The sequence below is a fragment of the Belonocnema kinseyi genome, chromosome 9 (genome assembly GCF_010883055.1).
Source record: "Belonocnema kinseyi isolate 2016_QV_RU_SX_M_011 chromosome 9, B_treatae_v1, whole genome shotgun sequence".
Lineage (NCBI taxonomy): Eukaryota > Metazoa > Arthropoda > Insecta > Hymenoptera > Cynipidae > Belonocnema > Belonocnema kinseyi.
Genome location: NC_046665.1, coordinates 10,242,920 through 10,264,214, shown reverse-complemented (window position 1 = coordinate 10,264,214; position 21,295 = coordinate 10,242,920). Strand labels below are relative to the sequence as shown.

Sequence of the window (21,295 nt, the reverse complement as noted above, 5' to 3'; positions counted from 1 at the left end):
AAGAGGGAGCTCTTCTTAATATTTTGACACCAAAATCATGTCGATACACCTTACCGACTGCGAGTAAAGCCACCCACGCTTTAACTTGACAGACTGTATTGTTAAAAAATGTGTTTTGTTACTTAAATCTTGGCAGCGAACTTTCAATTAAAGCAATTTTGCTGCGCCTCGCGAAAGTTCAGGCTTATGCCACTTTTTTACCAGTTATGTAATAGAAAGTCCGAGAGGAATCGAATAGGGTTACTTTTGTTCTTAGAAAATGTGTTTTGTTCCTTAAAGCCTGATAAAGAATTTTCAATCACATCAAATTTGCTGGGTTTCGCGTATGTTCTTGTTACATTTGTTACAAGTTATGTGGTAAAAAATATAATAGAAACCGAAAAATTATAATTTTTTGTTAGAAAGTTGGTTTTGCTTTTCACATCCAGTTTTAAAGAAAGCAACCTTTCGTGGTTTCTTTAATATTCAGATTTCTGTTACTTTTGTTACAAGTTATGTAATAGAAATTCTGAGAGAACTCGCATAGCGTAAATTTTAATGTTAGAAATGTGTTTTGTGTTTTTAATTTTGTTAAATGTTATGTCACAAAAATTCTAAGAGAAATCGTGGAGGGTGACTTTTCTATTCGAAAACGTTTTTTTGTTTTGTTTCTTACATTTAGTTAACGAATGGTTTATAAAGCTATTTTGTTGGATTTCGCTAATGTTCTGGATTTTTTTTTACTTTTGTTACAATTTATGTAATAGAAATTCTCACAGGAATCGAAAAGAATTACCCATGTCCTCAGAAAACGTGTTTTGTTGTTTGATTCTTTTTGTCGCATATTCTATCAAAGCAATGATTCTGGGCTTCGCGAAGTTTCAGAAGATTGTTATTATTCTTACAAGCTATGTAGCTTAAATACTAAAAGGAATCGAAAAGTTTGTCTTTTCTTGCTAGAAAATTTGTCTTTTCATTGATTCTTTGTATTGAATATTCTATTAAAGCAAAGTTATATCTGTGCAAGCAGTGAAAGCAGTGCAAGCAGTGAATTGGATTTTGAAGATTTACGAGTGCGATAAATATTCAGAAGATTATCTTTTGCAAAGGGAGCATTAAGTGCCTTGAAAAACGCTTCGAGGACCGATGAAAGATCCTCATTTGGTTTTACAGATAACCTTTGGATCTGACTTTTGGTAGTTAAGGGTGTTGGTTTTCGTTAGTTATCTTACATGTTATGACACACGAATTTTAAGAGAAATTATAAAGAGTGACATTTCTGTTGAAAAGGTTTTTTGTTCTTTACATTTTGGTAAGAAAATGTTAACAAAACAATGTTACTGGATTCCTCGAATGTTCAGATTTCTATTACTATTGTTACAAGTTGTCTAGTATAAATTTTAAGAGAAATCGAAAAGGGTGACTTTTCTTGTTAGAAAATGTATTTCGTTACCTGAATCTTGGGAACGAGTTTCCAACAAAGCTACTTTGTTATATTTTGCGAATTTTCGGGCTGTTAATAGTTTCTTCGTAAGTAATGCAACAGAAATTCTGAGGGGAATCCAAAAGAGTGACATTCGTTGTCAAAACAGTTTTGGTGCGTTTCGCGAAAGTTCAGATTTCTGTTATTTTTGTTACATGATATGCAATAGAAATTCTAAGAGAAATCGAAAGGGATGACTTTTCTTGTTAGAAAATATGTTTTGTTACTTAAATCTTGGACAAATAATTTTCAATCAAAACAATGATGCTGAATTGTTGTGTAACATAATTTTGTTATAGGAATTGAAAGGGCCGAATTTTATTAGAAATATGTTTTGTTACTTGAATCTTGGTAACGAATTTTCCACAAACCTATTTTACTGCATTTCGCGAATATTCAGGTTTGTTTTTTACTTTTTTTACAAGTTATGTAATAGAAATTCTGAGAGGAATCGAAAGAGATGACTTTCCTTTTTAGAGGTCATTGACAAAACACATTTAGGGCGCGGGGCCAGCCGAAGTATAATTCTCGAACGCGAAGGGTGGTGGGGGAGGGGGGGTTCAGAAGTTTCTGAAAAACGTATGTCGTATTTTGTGAATTACCGCTTCTAGTTTTTGTTTATTACTTGGTTCTTGGTAAAGAATATTAACTCAAAGTTATTTCTCTGGGTTTAGCGAATTTTCAGGTTTTTGTTACTTCTTTTACAAGCTATGTTATAGAAATTCGCTATTCTGTTGCTTTTCCTGAATGTTTGGAATTTTGTTACTTTTCTTATAAGTGATGTAATAGAAACTCCAAAATAAATAAAAAAAGGCGACTTTTGTTTTTAGAAAATTTATTTCGTTACTTATTAGTTTTTAATTAATTTTTCGTCAAAGCAATTTTGATTGGTTTAGCGAATGTTCAGGTTTCTGCTATTTTTGTTATAAGCTCTGTAATAGAAATCGAAATAGAAACCATAATAGAAATTCGATTTTTAAGAAAGAAATTTTTCTCGAATGATCAGTTTTTTGTTGATTTTGTCGCATGTAATGCAACAAAAATTCTAAGAGAGATCGCGAAGGATGGCTTTTCTGTTCAAAAATGTGTTTTGTTATTCAGGTGTAACGAATTTACCGGTAAAGAATTTTCTCGCAAAGGTATTTTGAGGAATCCGAGAATTTTAGGGTTTTTTGTTACAATTTATGTAAGAGAAATTCTGAGAGGTATCGAATGGGGTGATTTCTGTTGTTAGAAAATATGTTTCATTACTTTAATCTTGGTAGCAAATTTTCAGCCAAAACAATTCTGTTAGGTTTCATGCACGTTCAGGTTTCTGCTACTTTTGTTACAAGTTATGCAATAGAAATTCCGAGAGGAATCGAAAGGGATGACTTTTCTTGTTAGAAATTTTGTTTCTTACTTGACTTTTGGTAAATTATAGTCAATTAAAGTAATTTTTCTGATTTTCGTGAAAATTTAGGTCTTTAATATTTCTGTAATTCTTTTATCACTTCTTTTATCACCTCTTCTCCCCGAAGTCGTTCAAACATATACATAATATACATATACTCTCCTGTGTCTCGCTGCATATCACATCTGTCGTAAAATTATAAGTGACTAAGTTATCAGTATTCGAAAAGTCTTTTTGAAGTTTGTTATACAATTGGCTGTCATACAAGCTTCGTATCACACCAGAATCATCATTATTATTATTTACTTTGCCAATAGTTTTCAACAATAAAGCTTTAAGCTCTTTGCTCTCTAGTAAAATTTCAATTTGATACTAAAAATCTACTAAAATAACATAGCTTGCAGATTCTGAAGTTATGCATTATAGTTTCCCACATCCACGCGTTACCCGACGTGGTCGAAATTTAAGTCTTGTTACTGGTGATAACAGAGGCTTGAAACATCCTTTGAGATCATAAAAGAAGCATAAATGTATTCCTTCATCTAGTGGGTCATGTAATTCATTCAGAATGAATTGGCTATTACACCATTCTGGCAGTTCTGGCCCAGCAATTAATGTTTTGGTCATCTCAAAGAAAGCATCTCTAGCTTCATAAGTAGTAAGGGTACCACTGTGAATAGACACCCCCACTCCTTCTACTTCCGCTCCTCTATCCCCGCGCCCCCTTCACCTAAGTGATAGTAGACAGTGTGCACATCCTTATATGTATTACTAAAAGACCTTCATATTTATCTTTTTTATTTCTTTTGATACTTGAATCTTCTACAAAATTATTTCAATAACTTAAAATAAATAATAAATATCGTTACTTATGATGACGTTGCACATCCTTATATATATCACGAAAAGATCTTCATATTTATCTTTCTTATTTCTTTTAATCTTTGAATGTTCTACAAAATTATTTTAATAACTTGAAATAGATAATAAATATCTTATGATAATAAAAATAAATGTCAACTTCTCCTTTAACATTAAAAACTCCCAACCATTAGAAGCGCAGATGTGCAGTGTATACAAAAAGATTGAAACTCGAATTCATAAACAATTGTTCATTAAAAGCGACGCTTCTTTTAAAATAATGTCAGCATTAATTTTCGTATTGTATTTATTCTGTATGTTTAATGTGCGAATGAGTTCGCAAAATGACGCTAAGATATGCTGAGGTGACAGAAAATGCGAGAGTCTAAGTGAGCACGTGATTCGTAATTCGAGATTTCTGAAATACGAAAAATATTCTGTGTGAGTATTATTGGCTGCTAGTGCATTATAATTGACTATCAATTTAGTCTTGTTTGATCAGTAGACCACAGAAGATGTCGTTTAAAGAAGATTATATCAAATGCATTACCAATTTTGTACATTTTTCGAAGTCGCGGTTTTCCTTTATTCCTCGTAAATCTTATCTCTAATATTAATTCTTAATGAATTAATTTTATTCAATGAATAACAGCTTGGCATTTTTAGATAATGAAATAATACTTTAATCGCTTTTCTGAAGATTCACGTTTCTGAATTATTCGCTTACTTTTTGAAAAAATCTTAATCCATTTTAAAAATCATAAACATTAATAAAAATTTTCACTAAAATAAACAATCCAAGAGCGCATAATAAAAAATAACAATTTAGCTTCATTATTACGAAATTAATTTTTTATCCTTATCGTGTATCTGATTGTATTTTTTTAACATAAAATACTATTAGCACATTTTTTCGTAAAGCCACTTTCTTCTTGTAAGAATTATTTACAAAATGTTTATTTTCTTTGATTACTAATATATACTGTTTCAAATTTATATTATTCCAAAAAAGTAAATAACTGTATTTAAATAATTCCCGCCAGACAAAAGTGCTGCCATCACGTAACAAATTCCAAGTACCCGATTGGAAACAATTGGAAATGCAAAATGCGACGTCTTTACGACATCGTTACGACATATTTACGACAACTTTACGACATCCTATGTCCATTTCGTTTCAGTGTCTTTGTGATATCGTAAAGACAACTTCAGATCATAAGACTTATTTACGATATCGTAAAGACAGCTTAACGGCATGGACATAGGATGTCGTTAAGTTGTCTTAAAGATATCGTAACGATGTCGTAAAGACGTCACCAAACTTTGCGCCCACTGGGCATGCACTGTCAAGAAATTTAAAAACAATTTAATTATTGTGATTGTCAACAATTTTATACTATTGATTTCTTAATTTACAACAAGATATCATACAAATTTAATAATACGGAACATCTATTTTATAAGACATTTGACTGTTTAAAAGAAAAAAGACCGTTTTTTTTTTTATTTTAGTTGTATTCAGTCAATGATCGAGCACTTTTTTCAATGACTAAGCATTGTCAATGACCTAAAAAAAGGACATCGGAGAATAGGAAAAACTGTTTCTGAAGAGTATAACGTGAACGTATTAGATGCATGTAAAATTTAACCCCTCTCCCCCCAATACTGCCATAATAAATTTTTGAATTTTTTTGAAAACTCGGAAATTCAAATTTTGATCAAACAAAAAAAATTAAAAATTAAACATTCTGTTTCGTGGTCCAACTATGCCAGTTACAAGTCACCCACAAAAGAGCTCTAAAGTAGTTATTAGTCATTTTTTATGGAACGCCTTGTTTTTATTTTAAGTTTCGTTTTGATCTTTAAAAAAAGCATTGAAAATAAAATTTTTCACTTTTTAATAACAAAATAGTTTATTTATGGAAGGGAAACTCTTTAAATTATAAAAGCAAGACAGTGAAAATATGTCTGTTTCAATATCCATGCATATAATGGATTGTAATAATATAAATTGATTGAAACGATACATTTTCTAGGGTAGCTGAGAATAAAATTCAGAGCATTTTGGAAAAAATCGAGGGCCAAGCACGAGATACGTGATGAGAATGTGTTCGTTAAAGCCGAAGGAGCTTTAACAAAAGATAATTCGAAATCACCAAATTACAGTTTTGTCGATGATTGAACCTTTAATTTCCAAAAGTTTGTGCATAAATGTTGGGAAGTACAAAGACCGTGCATGCAGCTTGAAGTGAATAGATTATCGAGCGCGAAGTGCAAAAACAAAAGTCGCGCACCCTAGACGCGCTGCAACTTGAAACTTGATTTAAATAAGTAATTCATAATAACAAGATTAAAAATTACGAAAAATTCGAGAATTACAATAAAATAACAATTATTATAGTAAAGTAATAGTATATATTATAGTAATGAAATATATGCTTTGATCGAAACTCTTGAAATGTGAGCTAATAACTTCTTTTAGAGAAAATTTCGACTAACAATTAGTGATTTTAATATAAAAATTGAGTTTAAACTTAACAGTGAATAAAATAATTAAATACAGCCGGTAATTAGTCAAAATGTTGTAATAAATTAAGTAAGTTTTCCCCTTTTATATTTGTAAGCGAAAATGGATTCATACTTTTTACAGAAATAAGTTGATCTGGAAACTTCCTCAAGGTATGTGTGGGCGCCTTCGAAAGTTAACATATTTTAAAAAATCAATATATTAGCAGGCGTCCATAAAAAATACATTTAGGTGTCCTACACATTTTTAATCAATAAATATATTTTGGATTGCATCAGCAAGAAATGAATTTAAAATTCCGTAATGTAGTTGATGACAAGAATATTCCTTTCACTTTTACTGTTTAAATATGAATAATTTATTATTCATTTTTGAAATATTTGCTTTAATATAATCTAAAACATTCATTAGAGAATTTCTTAGGAATAATTTGGGTGAAAAGAAATTGGAGAACACCTTTTACTTAATTATAATTACTTATAGGAGTAAAAGTGTAAATCGTGGATATTATCGGATATTCTTTTCACATACGAAAAAAGTCATACTAAATTAAGCATCGTTAGTCTCATTTTAATGTATTTTTAAAATTTCAGGAGAAGGTCCGAGTAAGGTATAGGCATTACCTACAATACAAATTGGACAAGGAAGAAGTAAGGAGCGAAATGAGAAAAAAGAAGGCGAGGAAGAAGAAGAGGATGAGTACACGGATATGGAAGAATTGCAACGAGTAGCCTGGGAACTACAAGGACTCCAAGAAGCAGCACCTGAAAGAGCAGAAACGGTCAAAGTTCTTCCGTCTAGAAACCTTTTTAAGATTGTTTACGAGGATGAAATGTATATTCGACATTTTGAAGCTCAAGCACGCTAATTAAAAATACGTGTTTTGGAATTGCCCTATGGGGAGAAAATGTTAAATTGGTTACAATTGGTTATTAGGGACATCCATGCCTATCTAATTGCTTCTTGTACACCGTCCGACTTTATTGGTGTCACAATTTCAACAGTGCAATTTACGCATGGACCGGCATGGATGTCCTTTCGACCAATACGATTATTTTTTGCTGACGATTTATGGGATCTTATATATACTATTAAAAATACCGATAACTTGTGCTTACTACGTGCAATAGTTTCTGGCATTGCACATGCGCCGCGGGGGGAAGAAAGGTCTGGTACATTACACGATTTGTGGAATAAGGTGCGAAATTCCTGTGGAATTTTGCAGCGTAAATTGGTAAAAAATTTAGTCTAAAATGCTAGTGTGCAAATACCGGAAAAGGGCTGTATGGTGGTAACATGCACATGGTAAATTAAGGGTTTTCAATTAAATTTAGGGTAAATATCATGTATCAGGAGCGAAAAAAAACTACCAAACCATATTGAATTTGCGCGGTGCAGCCGGTAGCAGGATCTTCTGTGTAGCATGTAACAGAAGTTAACAGACCACAAGAACACCGCTGTTCTCATATTTGTCCACGGTATAAAACGAAATCACCATGCGATAGAAATTTAGATTTAATAAAGCGCAATGATTGTTCTAGGCGTTTTTCCGGCCCCTTGGGTCTAGAAAATCAACGCAAAGCTGATTCTTTCCGAGGTAAAACTAATGTTTGTTCTGGAATAAAATTATGCAATAAATGTTTCAAAATCATAAATAATAGTAAATATCAATGTGGATATTCCTATTGTGGCGTTTGTGTACCCATACGATCTATTAATCATTATTGTTTTATGACGCCACTTAGAAAGAATAAGTCAAAGAATGAACACGAAAGACACGTTGTTTTTATTTTTTATGATTTCGAAACACAGCAGAACACGACAGCACCTGGTGATTCTAAAACGAAAATTCATGTTCCGAACTTATGTATGGCTCAACAAGTTTGTATTCAGGATCAGAAAGAACCAGACATCTCAAAACGGTGTTCAAAGTGCGGAGTACATAAGTACATATTCCGTGATGATCCTGTGAATCAACTAGTTCAGTTAGCAATGTGTGGTTCTAATCGAACAGTCTGTATTGCACACAATGCTCGCGGATTTGACGCGCAGTTCATCCTACGTCATCTGGTTCAAAATAAATGTTGTAAGCCCCCTTATCTTGTCACCCTCGGTACTAAAATTATATCTACGAAGATCAGGCAAAAAGTATTTCTGGACAGCTTGAGTTATTTGCCAATGCCCCTTAGCGCATTGCCAAAGACATTCGGCTTATCCTGTGAAGTAAAAAGGCATTTTTCCCCATTATTTTAATAGCACCGAAAATCAAAGATACTGTGGAAAATACATCCAACCAAGTTATATACGACCTTGACAGTATCGGTGTGAAATAACGCCCGGCGTTTCTTTAATGGTACACAGAAATGCAAAATTCAAATTACGTTATTGAAATGCAAAAGAAGCTCGAAAGTTACTGCAAGAATGATGTTGAAATTCTTCGACGAGCATGTTTGGCATTTCGAAATCTACTTCTGGCAAATAGAAATGTTTGCCAATTTACAGAAGCGATAACCACATTATCATGCTCAAACATTTTTCTGAAAAATTACTTCAAATCTAATACTATCACAATTCTACCAGAAAATCGTTATCGAAGGGGTCGAGATCGTGAAGTACGTTTAATAGAAGGGCATTTATTATTGGGGTTTTACAAGTATCCTGATACAAAAGTGCAACAAGTAATTCAATTTCATGGGTGTTTCTGGCATGGTTGTCAAACATGTTACGCAGTAAATCATGATCAAAAATTGAAGTCGGGTGAAACAATGGACTCACGGTTCGAAGAAACACGTTCAATATCGGAACGAATTCGTTCTGCTCGTTATTCTTTAAATGAAATTTGGGAGTGCGAGTTTGATCAAATGATTCAACGAAACCCCAACTTGAATAACGAACTTCTAAATCATCCATTTTAAGCTAGAAAACCTCTTGATCCACGTGATGCTTTTTTTTGTGAGCGAACGGAAAACCCTGTGACATACTATGAAATGTCTGGCAAAGAAAAAGTACGTTTGCCGACATCATCTCCTTATACCCATCGATATCAAAGTACGGCAAGTTTACCTTTGGCTATCCAAAAGTATGCGTGAGTGATGAATGTCAAGTACCTACATATACAGGGCGTACATATACAGACCTTGATCAAGTGGAAGGTCTTATATATTGCTCTATATTGCCACCACGTTGTGAATTTCATCCTGTGTTGCCGGTACACATGCATAACCGTCTATTATATCCGCTGTGTTGGTCATGTTGCGAAAAAGAAAACAGAGCAGTTGTACACATCAGGATCCCCATGAACGTTCGTTTAGGGGAACCTGGGTTGTCGATGAACTAAAGGCTACCATAAAGTTAGGGTATAAAGTAGAAACTGTATTTGAGATATGGCAGCATGAAATTACCCAATACGATTCTCAAACTCAAACAGGAGGGCTCTTTGCACCATGCATCAATATGTATTTGAAAATGAAACAGGAATCCAGTGACTGGCCTGTTTGGTGTAATGATGAATCTCCTAAAGCTCGCCACCTAGCAGAGTTTGAGGAAAAAGAAGGCATTGCGCTTTTTTCTTAAAAAATATGTTTAAATCAAGTGTTGAGATCTGTGGCCAAACTATGTTTAAACTCATTTTGGGGAAAGTTTGGTCAGCGAGAAAATTTCCCTCAATGTCATGTAGTTACGATCAAAAACATCTCCTAGCGCTGCTCATGAACCCTAAAGTCGCAGTATCTGGAATAATACAACTTAATAATTGAATTTTGTGTGTAACATGGCAACATAACAGCTCAGTGGTTCCACCTTCTCGAATCTCGAACGTTGTCATAGCTATATATACTACCGCTCAAGCTAGACTCAAACTGCATAGTTACCTGCAACCACTAGGTAGGCGTACTCCGTATTATGATACAGATTCTGTAATTTATGTTTCTACTGGAAAACCCGAAGAATACGGACTTCCATTGGGAAACTTCCTAGATGACATGAGTGATGATTTGGCATGCTACGACAAAGGGAGTTACATTAGTGCATTTGTGTCTGGTAGGCCAACATTTTATTCGTATAAAGTAAGAAAGCCAAACGGCAGGGAAGTTAAAGTGTGTAAAATTAAGAGAATTTCTTTAAATTATTCCGCTTCAACCAGTTAACTGTGACTCTATTCGGCAGCTTATACTAGGCAAAAATGATGATACATTAACTGTTCCCTTTAATGCCATTCGTCGCACAGCTTTACATCGCGTTATCACTCGAAAGGAAATTAAAACCGTCCAGACTGTTTATGGAAAAGGCGACGTGCGGAAAGGACAGAGACTGGACCATTCGGATACGATTCAGAATGTGAAAAACAACGGTCAACGGAATAGCTCTCGGTTTGCCAGACACCTTTAGTGGAGGAGGGTCTGTTACATATCATATAATTTCGAATGTTTTCTTGTATGTATATAAACACTGCTTGTATTTATTTGATTATAGCAAACAAAAATATAAATGGAAAGCATTTGCTTTTATATTGACAGTAATGATGAACAGTTTGTAAGGGAAGTAGAGATAATATCCCGTCTAAATGAACTGAACTGTGAAATCCTTAAATAGGGATGACTAGTTCTTTTGCAATATCCCCAGAAGAAGATATGTTTAATCGCTTGTGGATACAAGAAGACAAGTACGCTGATTGATCTCGAAAAATGGAATGGTTTTGCGAAGACCGTGCTTGGGGAATACCTTATGTCCAAAGTGGTATAACTTGTAAGCATTCACAAGAAGATGCTGAGTGGATGCCAACGCCTACACACTCTGGGTACAGACAAATAAATGACAAAGAGATGAAATTTTTCTTTAGTGAGGGTGGAATAAATTGAGCAAACCTTAAATATTATAATTGATTTTATAATTCGTCATTAATTAATCAAAGTTATATTTGCGTGTGTGCTTATATGTCAATATATTTAATATGCATAGCTATTGCTAAATCATGAGACGTATATATGTTTTTTCTTCTACTTACAGTAAGGATTTACATAAGTCATCGCAAACAGAAGTTTTGTTAATTTCAAATGGTGGAGGACAGTCAGAAGAGCAAGCTCTTTTGTATGAAGACTATGATAATGAAATTCTTAGTCTTCTTAGCAGTAAAGATTTTATAAATCAGTGTGATCACGACAAGATGTACGAAAATGATGTTCCCTTTGAAACGTACTCAATTTTATAATGTAGTATTATTGTCACTATTATATGTTATTATTTAGTGTTGCAAATGTATGCTTATGAGTTGTGTTGCATCATTGAGAATTTGAAACAGAAAATAATAAATATATCATCAAAGTAAAAAAATAAATGTTACTTTTACTATCCGTAATAAAATTAATGAATATATTAGGAGTAGTAGATATAATTGAACAGTATGAAATAAATATTATAGAGTGGCCACGAATTAGATATGTGGCACAACTCTATACGCGACTGCATAGGCTTATACAGTCGCGTCGTATGCATTTGTAAAAGTTTATCAAACGGCGTCATATGCGATTGAATCAGCTAATCCCAACCACATATTACCGCCGCGAACGCAACGTATAAGCTTATTTCGGACACACGGTGGAACTATCCTTGGGCATCAATGATTTGTGGTCCAAAAGGTTGTGGTAAAAATGTTTTTGTAAAATGTTTGTTGCTTTACTTAAATTCTATAAGTGATACATTATTTGAAAGAATGATTTTTTATTACTCTGAATGGCAGCAGGGGTACACAGAATATGGGGATAAAGTGGAATTTCGCGAATGATCGCCATAATCAACTGATTTTGTTAGTGATGCAAGAGCAACATTGATTGTCATTGAGAAACTTATACGTGAAGCATAAAATAATTCTGTTGTTATCTCTTCACAAAAGGTAGTCATCACAAAAATCTCACCGTCATTTTCATTTCACAACATTTATTCCGCCAAGGTCACAGTCAACGGTACATTTAACTAAATGCAAACTATATCGTTGTTTTCAAAAATCCCCGTAACAGAGCACAGATACGTCACCTTGCTAGTCGAGTATGTCTTGAGAATCCACGCTTTCTTCAAAAAGTCTAGTATGATGCCAGTTGTCAGCCTTACGAATATCTATTGCTTGATATGAAACAATCCACACCCGAGAACTGCCGGCTTCGTACAAATATATTTCCCGACGACTCCTCACACTTTGTATATATTACACGTAAGTCCCTGAAGAACAAGCACTCTCATATCGATATATGGATATATGGATGGCAAATATGGATATATGGATCGATATATGGATGGCAACGCCATCCGCAAGTTTTGCAACAATACCTTCACTTTTGCAAAACTGACAAGACACCAGACGTCAAAATGTCTAGGGATGAATTAATTGATCTGAGTTCACCAAAAAAGGCGAAGCAACCTACACGCAGAAGTTCAGTTCCTATTAAACATATTACAGAAACTGTACCTTTGAGTTATCGTCGCAAAGCTGAACTTTTGTTGAATTTTTTGCTGCCCATTCCGGAAAGTCGCCTCTCTTGAAATGAGCGAGGAGATGTAATAATAAATGCAGAACGTTCATTTCGTGCAAATATATAAGATTTTGTGAATTATGCAATGCGAGCAAGAATGGGGGTTGTAGCAACTGGACGTAAACAGTTTGCACTCTTCGTGCGCAGTGTTAACATGCCACATAAATTCATTGGCAATGCAAATTTGTGGAGAGCCGGCACACCATCATCATCATCATTATCAACAGAAAACATAGAGTGACAACAACGTCACCATGTGCGTGCACTAAGTATTACCTCTACTTCAAGTGGAACAGAAGGCAGTTCTATATTTCTGTCAGACAACGACGACGATGAGGATAAAAAGGACTCCACCGTTTGAAAAGAGAAGAAGAGGTTCAAAGTCGCCACAAAATAAACGACGTAGCTTTAGTCTGCCCAATTCCAAGCGTTGGGAGAAGTTACCCAAATAATAATAATGACCGTGATGCATTAAATGTATAAGACACACGTCACACAGCGGCCTTTTCTGGTGCACATAGAATAACAAAAACTGTAAAGACGATTTTCCAAAGGAAAAGCAATTTGCTGTCTTGAAAGTCAGGACACCTATACACTTCTTTGTCTAATTAGAAAAAAATGTATTTGACGTGCATATAGTGTTTCTCACATAGACAATATTCGAGAAGCAGATCTTGTTGATTTACGTGCTTTGAGTACATATGATGATGATGTATGCTATTTACTAGTCGTGCTTGATGATCTTAGTAAATTTCTCTGAGTGGAACCTTTGCTTAATAAAGCCGCAAGTACTGTAGCTTAAGCACTTGAACGCATCTTTAGACATAGCAAAATTCGAGTAACGCATTGTCTTCAAACTAATCGCGGAAAAAAATTTGTGGTAGACTCAGTGTAAACACTGTTAAGACGAAGAAATATCTTGTTTCGTTTAGCACGCAGTCCATGTGTAAAAGCAGCTGTGGTTGAACGAGTAAATTGGACACTAAAAGAACGCATGTGGCGTTACTTTACATACAAACGAACACATCCTTACATCGATATTTTGCAGAAGTTGGTAGACTCGTATAATAATGCACAGCATAGTACAATTAAGATGGCGCCGGCAAAAGTTACATTCAATAATTATCTAACAGCTCGTGAAAGTCTTAGAAAGCGTTGGAAAAATAAGCCTGTTGTGCCCAAATACAAGGTTAGTTACCTCGTAGGAATTAGTAAAGCGTGAGCAGCGTTTGCGAAGGGGTACACTGGCGGGTGGCCTGAAAAGATCTTTAAAATTACACGAATTAAAACACAATATTATCTAGTGATGATATTGATGGCATTTTTTATCAAGAGAAGTTAACTGGAGTTAGGAAAAATATCAGTACAAAAAATTTTATATTGATCGTGTGCTTAAGACATCTGGTACAGGCCGATCGAAGAAACTGTTTCTTCGCTAGAAAGGATATCCTGAGAAATTCAACTCGGGGATTACAGCGTCTGGTTCACAGAATTTACAATGAGAGATCAATTTTACGTTGTTCCTCACAGAAATAGCAGTACACATTATTGTCCATCAAATAAAACAACAATGATTACTGTATATGTCAAATACAACCTGGTGTTTACACGAATATAAAGCTATTCTTAGATGTTATATATATGTTGCTCAGATGGGCTGATAATCTAAAACTAATTCTTGAACCCGATGGGCATGTGATAGTGAAAAGTATGTGCGAAGACTGTATAAATATAGAGCACATCCTTAATATTTCACGTCACCTTCGCCACACACTTGGATTTAAACGCAAGAAACTTCCCAACCTTTTAAATCAAAATACTGATTTAAAATATGATTACCCAGTATCTCTCCAGCACGGGCTTGCGGAGGCGCTGTATGTATACTTGGATATTTCTGAACCATACATTACTAGAGACACGCGAACACCATTATTGCAAATTGTTTCAGTTGCGGAGAATAAGCATGTTTTTGGTGCTATAAAAACCCGCACTTTTTCGTTATTAAAGTATATTCCAATATTAAGAACAACCTTTTATGCAATTAAGATTGATATGAGAGATCATAACTGAAATCCCATATCATTTGAGCATGGAACGTTGACCGTGACGCTGCACTTCAATCAGATAAACTGATACGGTCATAATGAACTACTACAATGAATACTTTGATTCACAAACTGGGTCGGGTCGATTTGAAGCTAACGATAATAATATGTTAATGTAATCACCTATACAACGTGGTAACGGTATAGGCAGTTTCCTTGACAGTATCTTTCATCGATGTTTACCTGAACTAACAGAAGGCGCACGTGCGGTAAACCTCGGGCAAAATAGATATAAGAGTCATTGTTAAAAGGGTCCGGTTATAAATCTTCGAAGCATAACCGATTAATTCAGTCGTTGTTAACGCTTAAGCCACTCGCACGGGTGCTAAATTTAAGCGAAAAACTACATCCAAGCCTTCGAAGAATAAGAAAACAACGAGTAGAACACGTAGAACAGGATTTCGAAAATTATTGAAAAAGCGAAGCAAAGCTACACCTCGTACTATAAAACGAACTTTTTTCGATATAATTAACTAAATAAACAATTTAACCATGTCGTTCCTTCATGCCCACTCATCTGAGTGTATTGATTTTCCGTGTAAAGATTCGTGCACCAGTTAAGACAGCAGATGGTAATGTTGACGACGCAAAGGGTCGGGCCTGTGAATAATCTACTTCACTCAACGTTGAATCAAATTTATGTATACTTTAATCAAAAACTCATTTCTCCACTGAACAATGTCTACATATACTGTGCGCATATTGAAACTTCACTGAATTACAGTACGAAAGCAAAATCCTCGAGTTTGACAACAGAGTTATGGTACGATGATACTGCTGGAGTCATGGATGTTTTGAATGGGCAAAATCCTGGCCTCGTTCAAAGAACTGCATTTGTAGCCAAGGGGAAAGTGGTTGATGTAATAGGTTATTTACACTGTAATGTATTCGATCAGGAAAGATTTCTGTTAATTGATGTTGAAGTAAAGCTACGCCTTGTTCGTACAATAGATTCATTTTGCTTGATGAGCTGAGAAGCAAATAATTAGTCTTCATATCGTCGAAGCTACACTTGACGTACGACGAGCAACTATCAATCCGGGTATCCTCCTTGCTCATGCATGAACACTGGCCAAGACCACCGCCAAATATCCGCTTACATAAGTGGAAATCAAAGCAGTCAATTTACATTCTGGAATTCACGGTGACTTCTTGGTCTTGTCGATAATCGTGCATTCAATGAAGATCTGAAATTAAACCCATTTATTTTTCAGCATTATAACATGAATTTCCTATCCTTATATTTCGATGGTACACAAGTCCCTATAAAACCTTTACAACCCAATTTCAAACAGAAGAAGTTATTTGTGATTGTCTATAAAACCCTTTTCTCGGGAACAGGTATTCATTTCTTCAACGAAGAAAATTCAATTTCAAGAACTATGTTTGCAAATGGTTTTTGTCTTCTTGCATTTGACTTAACACCTGATCTCTCAGTCAATGATAATGATCATTGGAAGCTCATTAGGCATAGAAGTGTACACATCGATATGCGCTTTGAAAAAGAGCTGATATCATCAATTAATTGTATTGCCTATGGATTAATTAATTAATTGCCTATTGCCATGCTCGACTTTTGTGGATAATTTTTAAACTCATTAATGGTGGTGAAGATGAAAGAAGAAATACTGGAGTCGAGGGGTGATTTTCTAACACCGATGTTCTTTTCAATGAAAATGATTTACCAGTGTTGTTTGCAAGGCTACAAAAGCGACTACTAAATTCGAAACTTTTACAACAAATAGATCTACTATGGATCTAATTGCGGTTTAATGGTGTTGTTCCATGCCAGCAACTTTAAGCAAACTTACGGGAACACGTTCGCTTTGCTGAAAATATATATGTTCGTGGACGTGAAAAAGCTATTTTTTTGGAAAACGTTATTTCTCGCAAAGTTGTTAATTTGGAAGACAATACCAAGTGTCTATGCCTTTACCAATTACCGCTATTAGAGATGAAGTGTATATCATGGTATAAAGCAGCAAACTAAATTATTTCAATGTGCTCTTAATAATGCTCTGCGGTTTAAAAAGCGGCTTCTTACAACAGAATCTGGATTCAAGACTTGCGGTTGGCAAAACGATCGAAGCTTAAATGGTAGCAGGAATACTAGTATTGACAGCAAGATTAATAGTGACATCGGATACAAGTTCAGATATGCAGCACCTCTTAACGTATGCTTCCTAAATAGGGCTGGTCAATTTTCTATTGGCAATCATGAACTGTCTGAATATACTTCAGGCTATTAGGCGTATAAAGTCGCACACTGTGGGTGTATTGCCAGCAGTAGGATTTCGTAAGTTTGGACGAAGCCGGCAGCATTAGTCTTCAATACGAATAACCACTCCAAACCTGGAAGCCACTGGATTGCTGTGTGTGTTGATAAAAATTGTGCGGTATTACTTCGATAGTTATGGGTTGCCACCCAACATTTCCCAATATCTTAATCGCCTACAACGGAACAACGGAGTCTATCATTGGAACACGAAACGATTACAAAGTATTGCTTCGGAAGTGTGTGGTCATTTTTGTGTGCTCTTTTTACATTGTATGGCAAGTGGGTTTGGTATGCATGAGTATTTGAAATTGTTCTCAATTGATCTCGATAATTTGAAAACAAAATATATGGATATTAAAACATGAAATGGCTTTTAGTTTTCATTAATTCTTTTACTTTTTTCCTTTACTCCTCCTATAGTTAATATTTTTTTCTCAGCTGTCATAAAAAAACACCGAATGGTAATGTAGAGTACTCGGTAGGAGAACTTAAAGAAATCAACCGATGTTAAATGCAAATCTGTAAATCCCTAAATTACCGATATATGATCAATTGACAGCTAATGGTAAAATAGATTTCTACGAATTCAATTAATAATTTATCTTTTTTCTATTAGTTGCGCATTGAATTTTTAATTCTATATTTAACATTATTTTTCATATATAAATATAATATTACAAGATGACTGCTACAGCGCATTATTGAATTTAGGCAGCTCAGATTTCTCAAACCTTATTTTGCAGCCTATCCCCTCCACCCTCCACCCTAATCTGTTACTCGAAAAATATATGAAATAATCTGAAAGGAAATTTACGTATCAGTCTTTTCTCAGACATTCAAAAGTGAACTTATTTAAAACCGTCATATATTTTGTGAAAAGACCAAAGATGGTTTTTATTAAAGCAAATGGTTTTAAGCGCGATTGTAGCCTTATTTAAAATACTATAGACGCACTTAATGCATCTGCATCAAAGTTAGCCCATCTGAGAATTGGTGACTATGATTCTGAGGAATTCCAGGCAATGTTGAGGCTAGTCAATCCAACTCTCTCAGGCTTCACCCTCAATCCAGCAACCTGAAACGGTTTGGAAGAATTATTACCACAATTGCGGGATAATTTTCTTTTGCTGATGAAGACATTTCTGTCGATGATTGATTATCTGTGTGTGATTACACGATTCTTTTCACTGCATCTCATGGATCGAGAGCCATCTGCATCGATACCATTAATATCAATAAAAATGTGCCGTCAACGGATGATGAACCATCGGCGAAGCGACAGTGTGTACAATCACCTGGATTGGTCTTACAAGCAAGAACATTTTACGGCCTTCGAAACTTAGCAAGCTTTATTGAACAACAAATGCAGCTCCTAGCAGAACTGATGAGTTCTGTCAAAACTACCGAAAATGTTTTGGTGCAACAACTGATGATAATAATTTCGTCTGACAAAAATAAAGATTTTTCAACTATGTACTACGCAGAGTACAATACGAGTGACTGATTTTAATTTTTTGAAAGGTTTACGCGAGACTAATGATTTAAGAAGCACTATTTTAAATGAATAATTTAAGTACATTTTTATGTCAGTTTTTAATTGATTACTTCTCTCATAGACAAGGTGTCAAGATTTTTAAAATGTTAATAAAAACCTATGGAATCGAATAGAAAAAAACTACATATGTTTTTTTACTTCATTTGTAAATTTTATGTATGTGCAAATCTTTATTTTTCATTTTGACATTCTTCCTGTGGCTTATACAGTGAAAAAAAAAGAAAAAAAGAGAGTGAAAATAGGGTGTAATAAACGTCACGAAAATACGAAACAAAATTTCCTTATTTGCGAACTCCTGCTACGATATTTGTTTCCTATTTTACCTTTTTCATTTTTTCCTATTACTTCCCACTCTTATACTGAACTTTTTTTAATTTAGATGTTTCATTGAATGGTAACTAATAAGTTTATCAATAGAAAACTAATATTTGTATTTATTTATCATTCAAAATAACTGAATTTTATATTATGATACAAAATTATTTTAATTCCATTATTCTCATTTATTCCTGTCGTTATTGAAAATGTATTACATATTTTTATAATATATTAAAATTATTTACAGAAACAATCCAATTCAAAGTGTAAAAAGAGAAATATATAAATGTTTTCATTCCAGTCATATTCATCGGTGTGAAAGAGATGCTCTTATACGCAATCTAGCAATTCTCACAAACGGGAGCACACATCCATATGACCTGTATGAAAACTTCCTTACTGTATGGGTCGAGTATGACATCATAAAAATGCGCATTGTCATCGAAATTCCGTAAAAGATTCTGAGGCCTCCCACGAGGGGACGGTGGCGGCCGCGGGTCGAGGGTAATGCACTACTTTCATAAGTTAACAGCAATCGTATTCTATTACTCCATTATCATTAAAGATAAATCGCGAGCATTTAAATTTGATTTAGGAAACATCAGGACGTTACTCATCATTTTAATATCGGAAATAGGCACCTGAACCTGTTAAGTAACATTATCATCTGGTTCTTACCCCTGTTTGTCCAAGTTATTATTGTCGGAACAATCTATCGACGAATAAGAATTATAGAAATAAATTTCATTAATTTATCGTGTCACTCTCATTGATTTTGGAACAGAATAATAATTTTTGAACAATTTAAAGTTATTGTTACTATAAGATGCATATCAAATCATTTAAAGCAGAAAAGCTTTTAATTTAAGATATTTGGAGAAAAAACATCACATTTTAAGTTTAGAAATATAAGTTTTAAGAATTTATTAATGTATATTTAAAAAATATTCTAAATATTGTATAATTGCCAATTAAAATATTCTATAAAGAACGTGTATTAATAAATTTAAATAAATAAAAATAAAATAATAAAACATATATAAAAAAGAAACAAAATATAAGTCTTTAAGAACATTTCAAAATTGTAAAATTAATGTGATGAAAGTTTAAAGTTTTTTCAAATGTGTCAGCTTGGCGTTTAAAATGGCTTTCTTTAACTTGGATATAATTACAAAAGATAAATCACTAAATTTTCCTGTACAGCGTGTAACGGTGGTGTTTTTCTAGGGGAGTTAGGCCCACTTATTATTTATCCCTCCGGATGCTTGAGCCTAGCCAGGATTGGTTTTAGGAATAAATAATGTACTTAGGTTTTTCGCAGCAAATAACAAAGCGGATTTATTTTCCTATAGATTACAACTCTTAATTTATGTCTAAATATGGGTGTAACGGTGAATGTATCGGATACATGTCTTTCAGCGAGTATGTGTGCGTGTGTATAAGCTATTGACAGATTCGGGTGCATGTGTGCGTGTGTGTATGCTGTTGACAGGTTCGGTTGTAAGTGTGGTGTGTCTACGTTTGACAAAATCTGAGTGTACATGTAAAGTGTGCGACACGTGTGTGAGAAAGATGGTGACAGGCTGATTTCGAAGTAGGAAAGGAAAAAGAGAAGGCGGATGTGCTAGCGTGCTTAGGTCGCTCCCTGCTATCCTGTTAAGAATAGCAGTAAGCGCTCAGATTCACAGATAAGTGTGTCTGTTCCAAGACGTGCATGACAACAGGGAAAAGAGAAGCTTGGCTGTATCCAAGATGTGCGTCACGAGGTAATGAGAGAGGCTTGATGGTGTCCAAGATGTGCGTGTCAAAGGTGGTGGTCGTTCATGAAGCTCAGCGGTATACAAGCCGTGCGTGACGAAGGTAACAAGATAAGCTAGGCGGTCTCGGAGGATGGCCACAGGAGCGCCGTTAGAGCGCCGAGCAAATCAGCTACGGGAGAAATATCAGGGGGGAGGGAGGTGCGTTGCCGCGGGTAGTCGGTCATTAGCGAGCGAAACCCTTTGCCCGATATACGGCCCTATTTGCGCCAGGTGGTCGTTTGTCAGGTGGTTTTCACCAGGATTTATTGCAGGTGATGCCTAGTTGGTGATAAGGGACTACTTAGGAAGAAGGGGGCGTTAGATAGGTTACCCTGGTTGACATCGCCTCAAGCCTAGTGAATCGTGGCCAAGGTGCTCCAAGCGGTCATGACTTACCTCGACTACTGGGCACGGTGCGGCTTCCTCTGACGTACGTGAGTTTTCCATCCCGTTCACCTTTATCATCGGTGCTCTAG

At 34.7% G+C, this 21,295-nt stretch overlaps 1 protein-coding gene across 2 annotated transcripts in view; it reads right to left on the bottom strand.

Annotated features, from left to right (window-relative positions):
• The window catches only part of LOC117180242 (uncharacterized protein CG4449), a 555,967-nt gene that overhangs the window by 50,060 nt on the left and 484,612 nt on the right, over window positions 1-21,295 (bottom strand). The window lies entirely within an intron of this gene.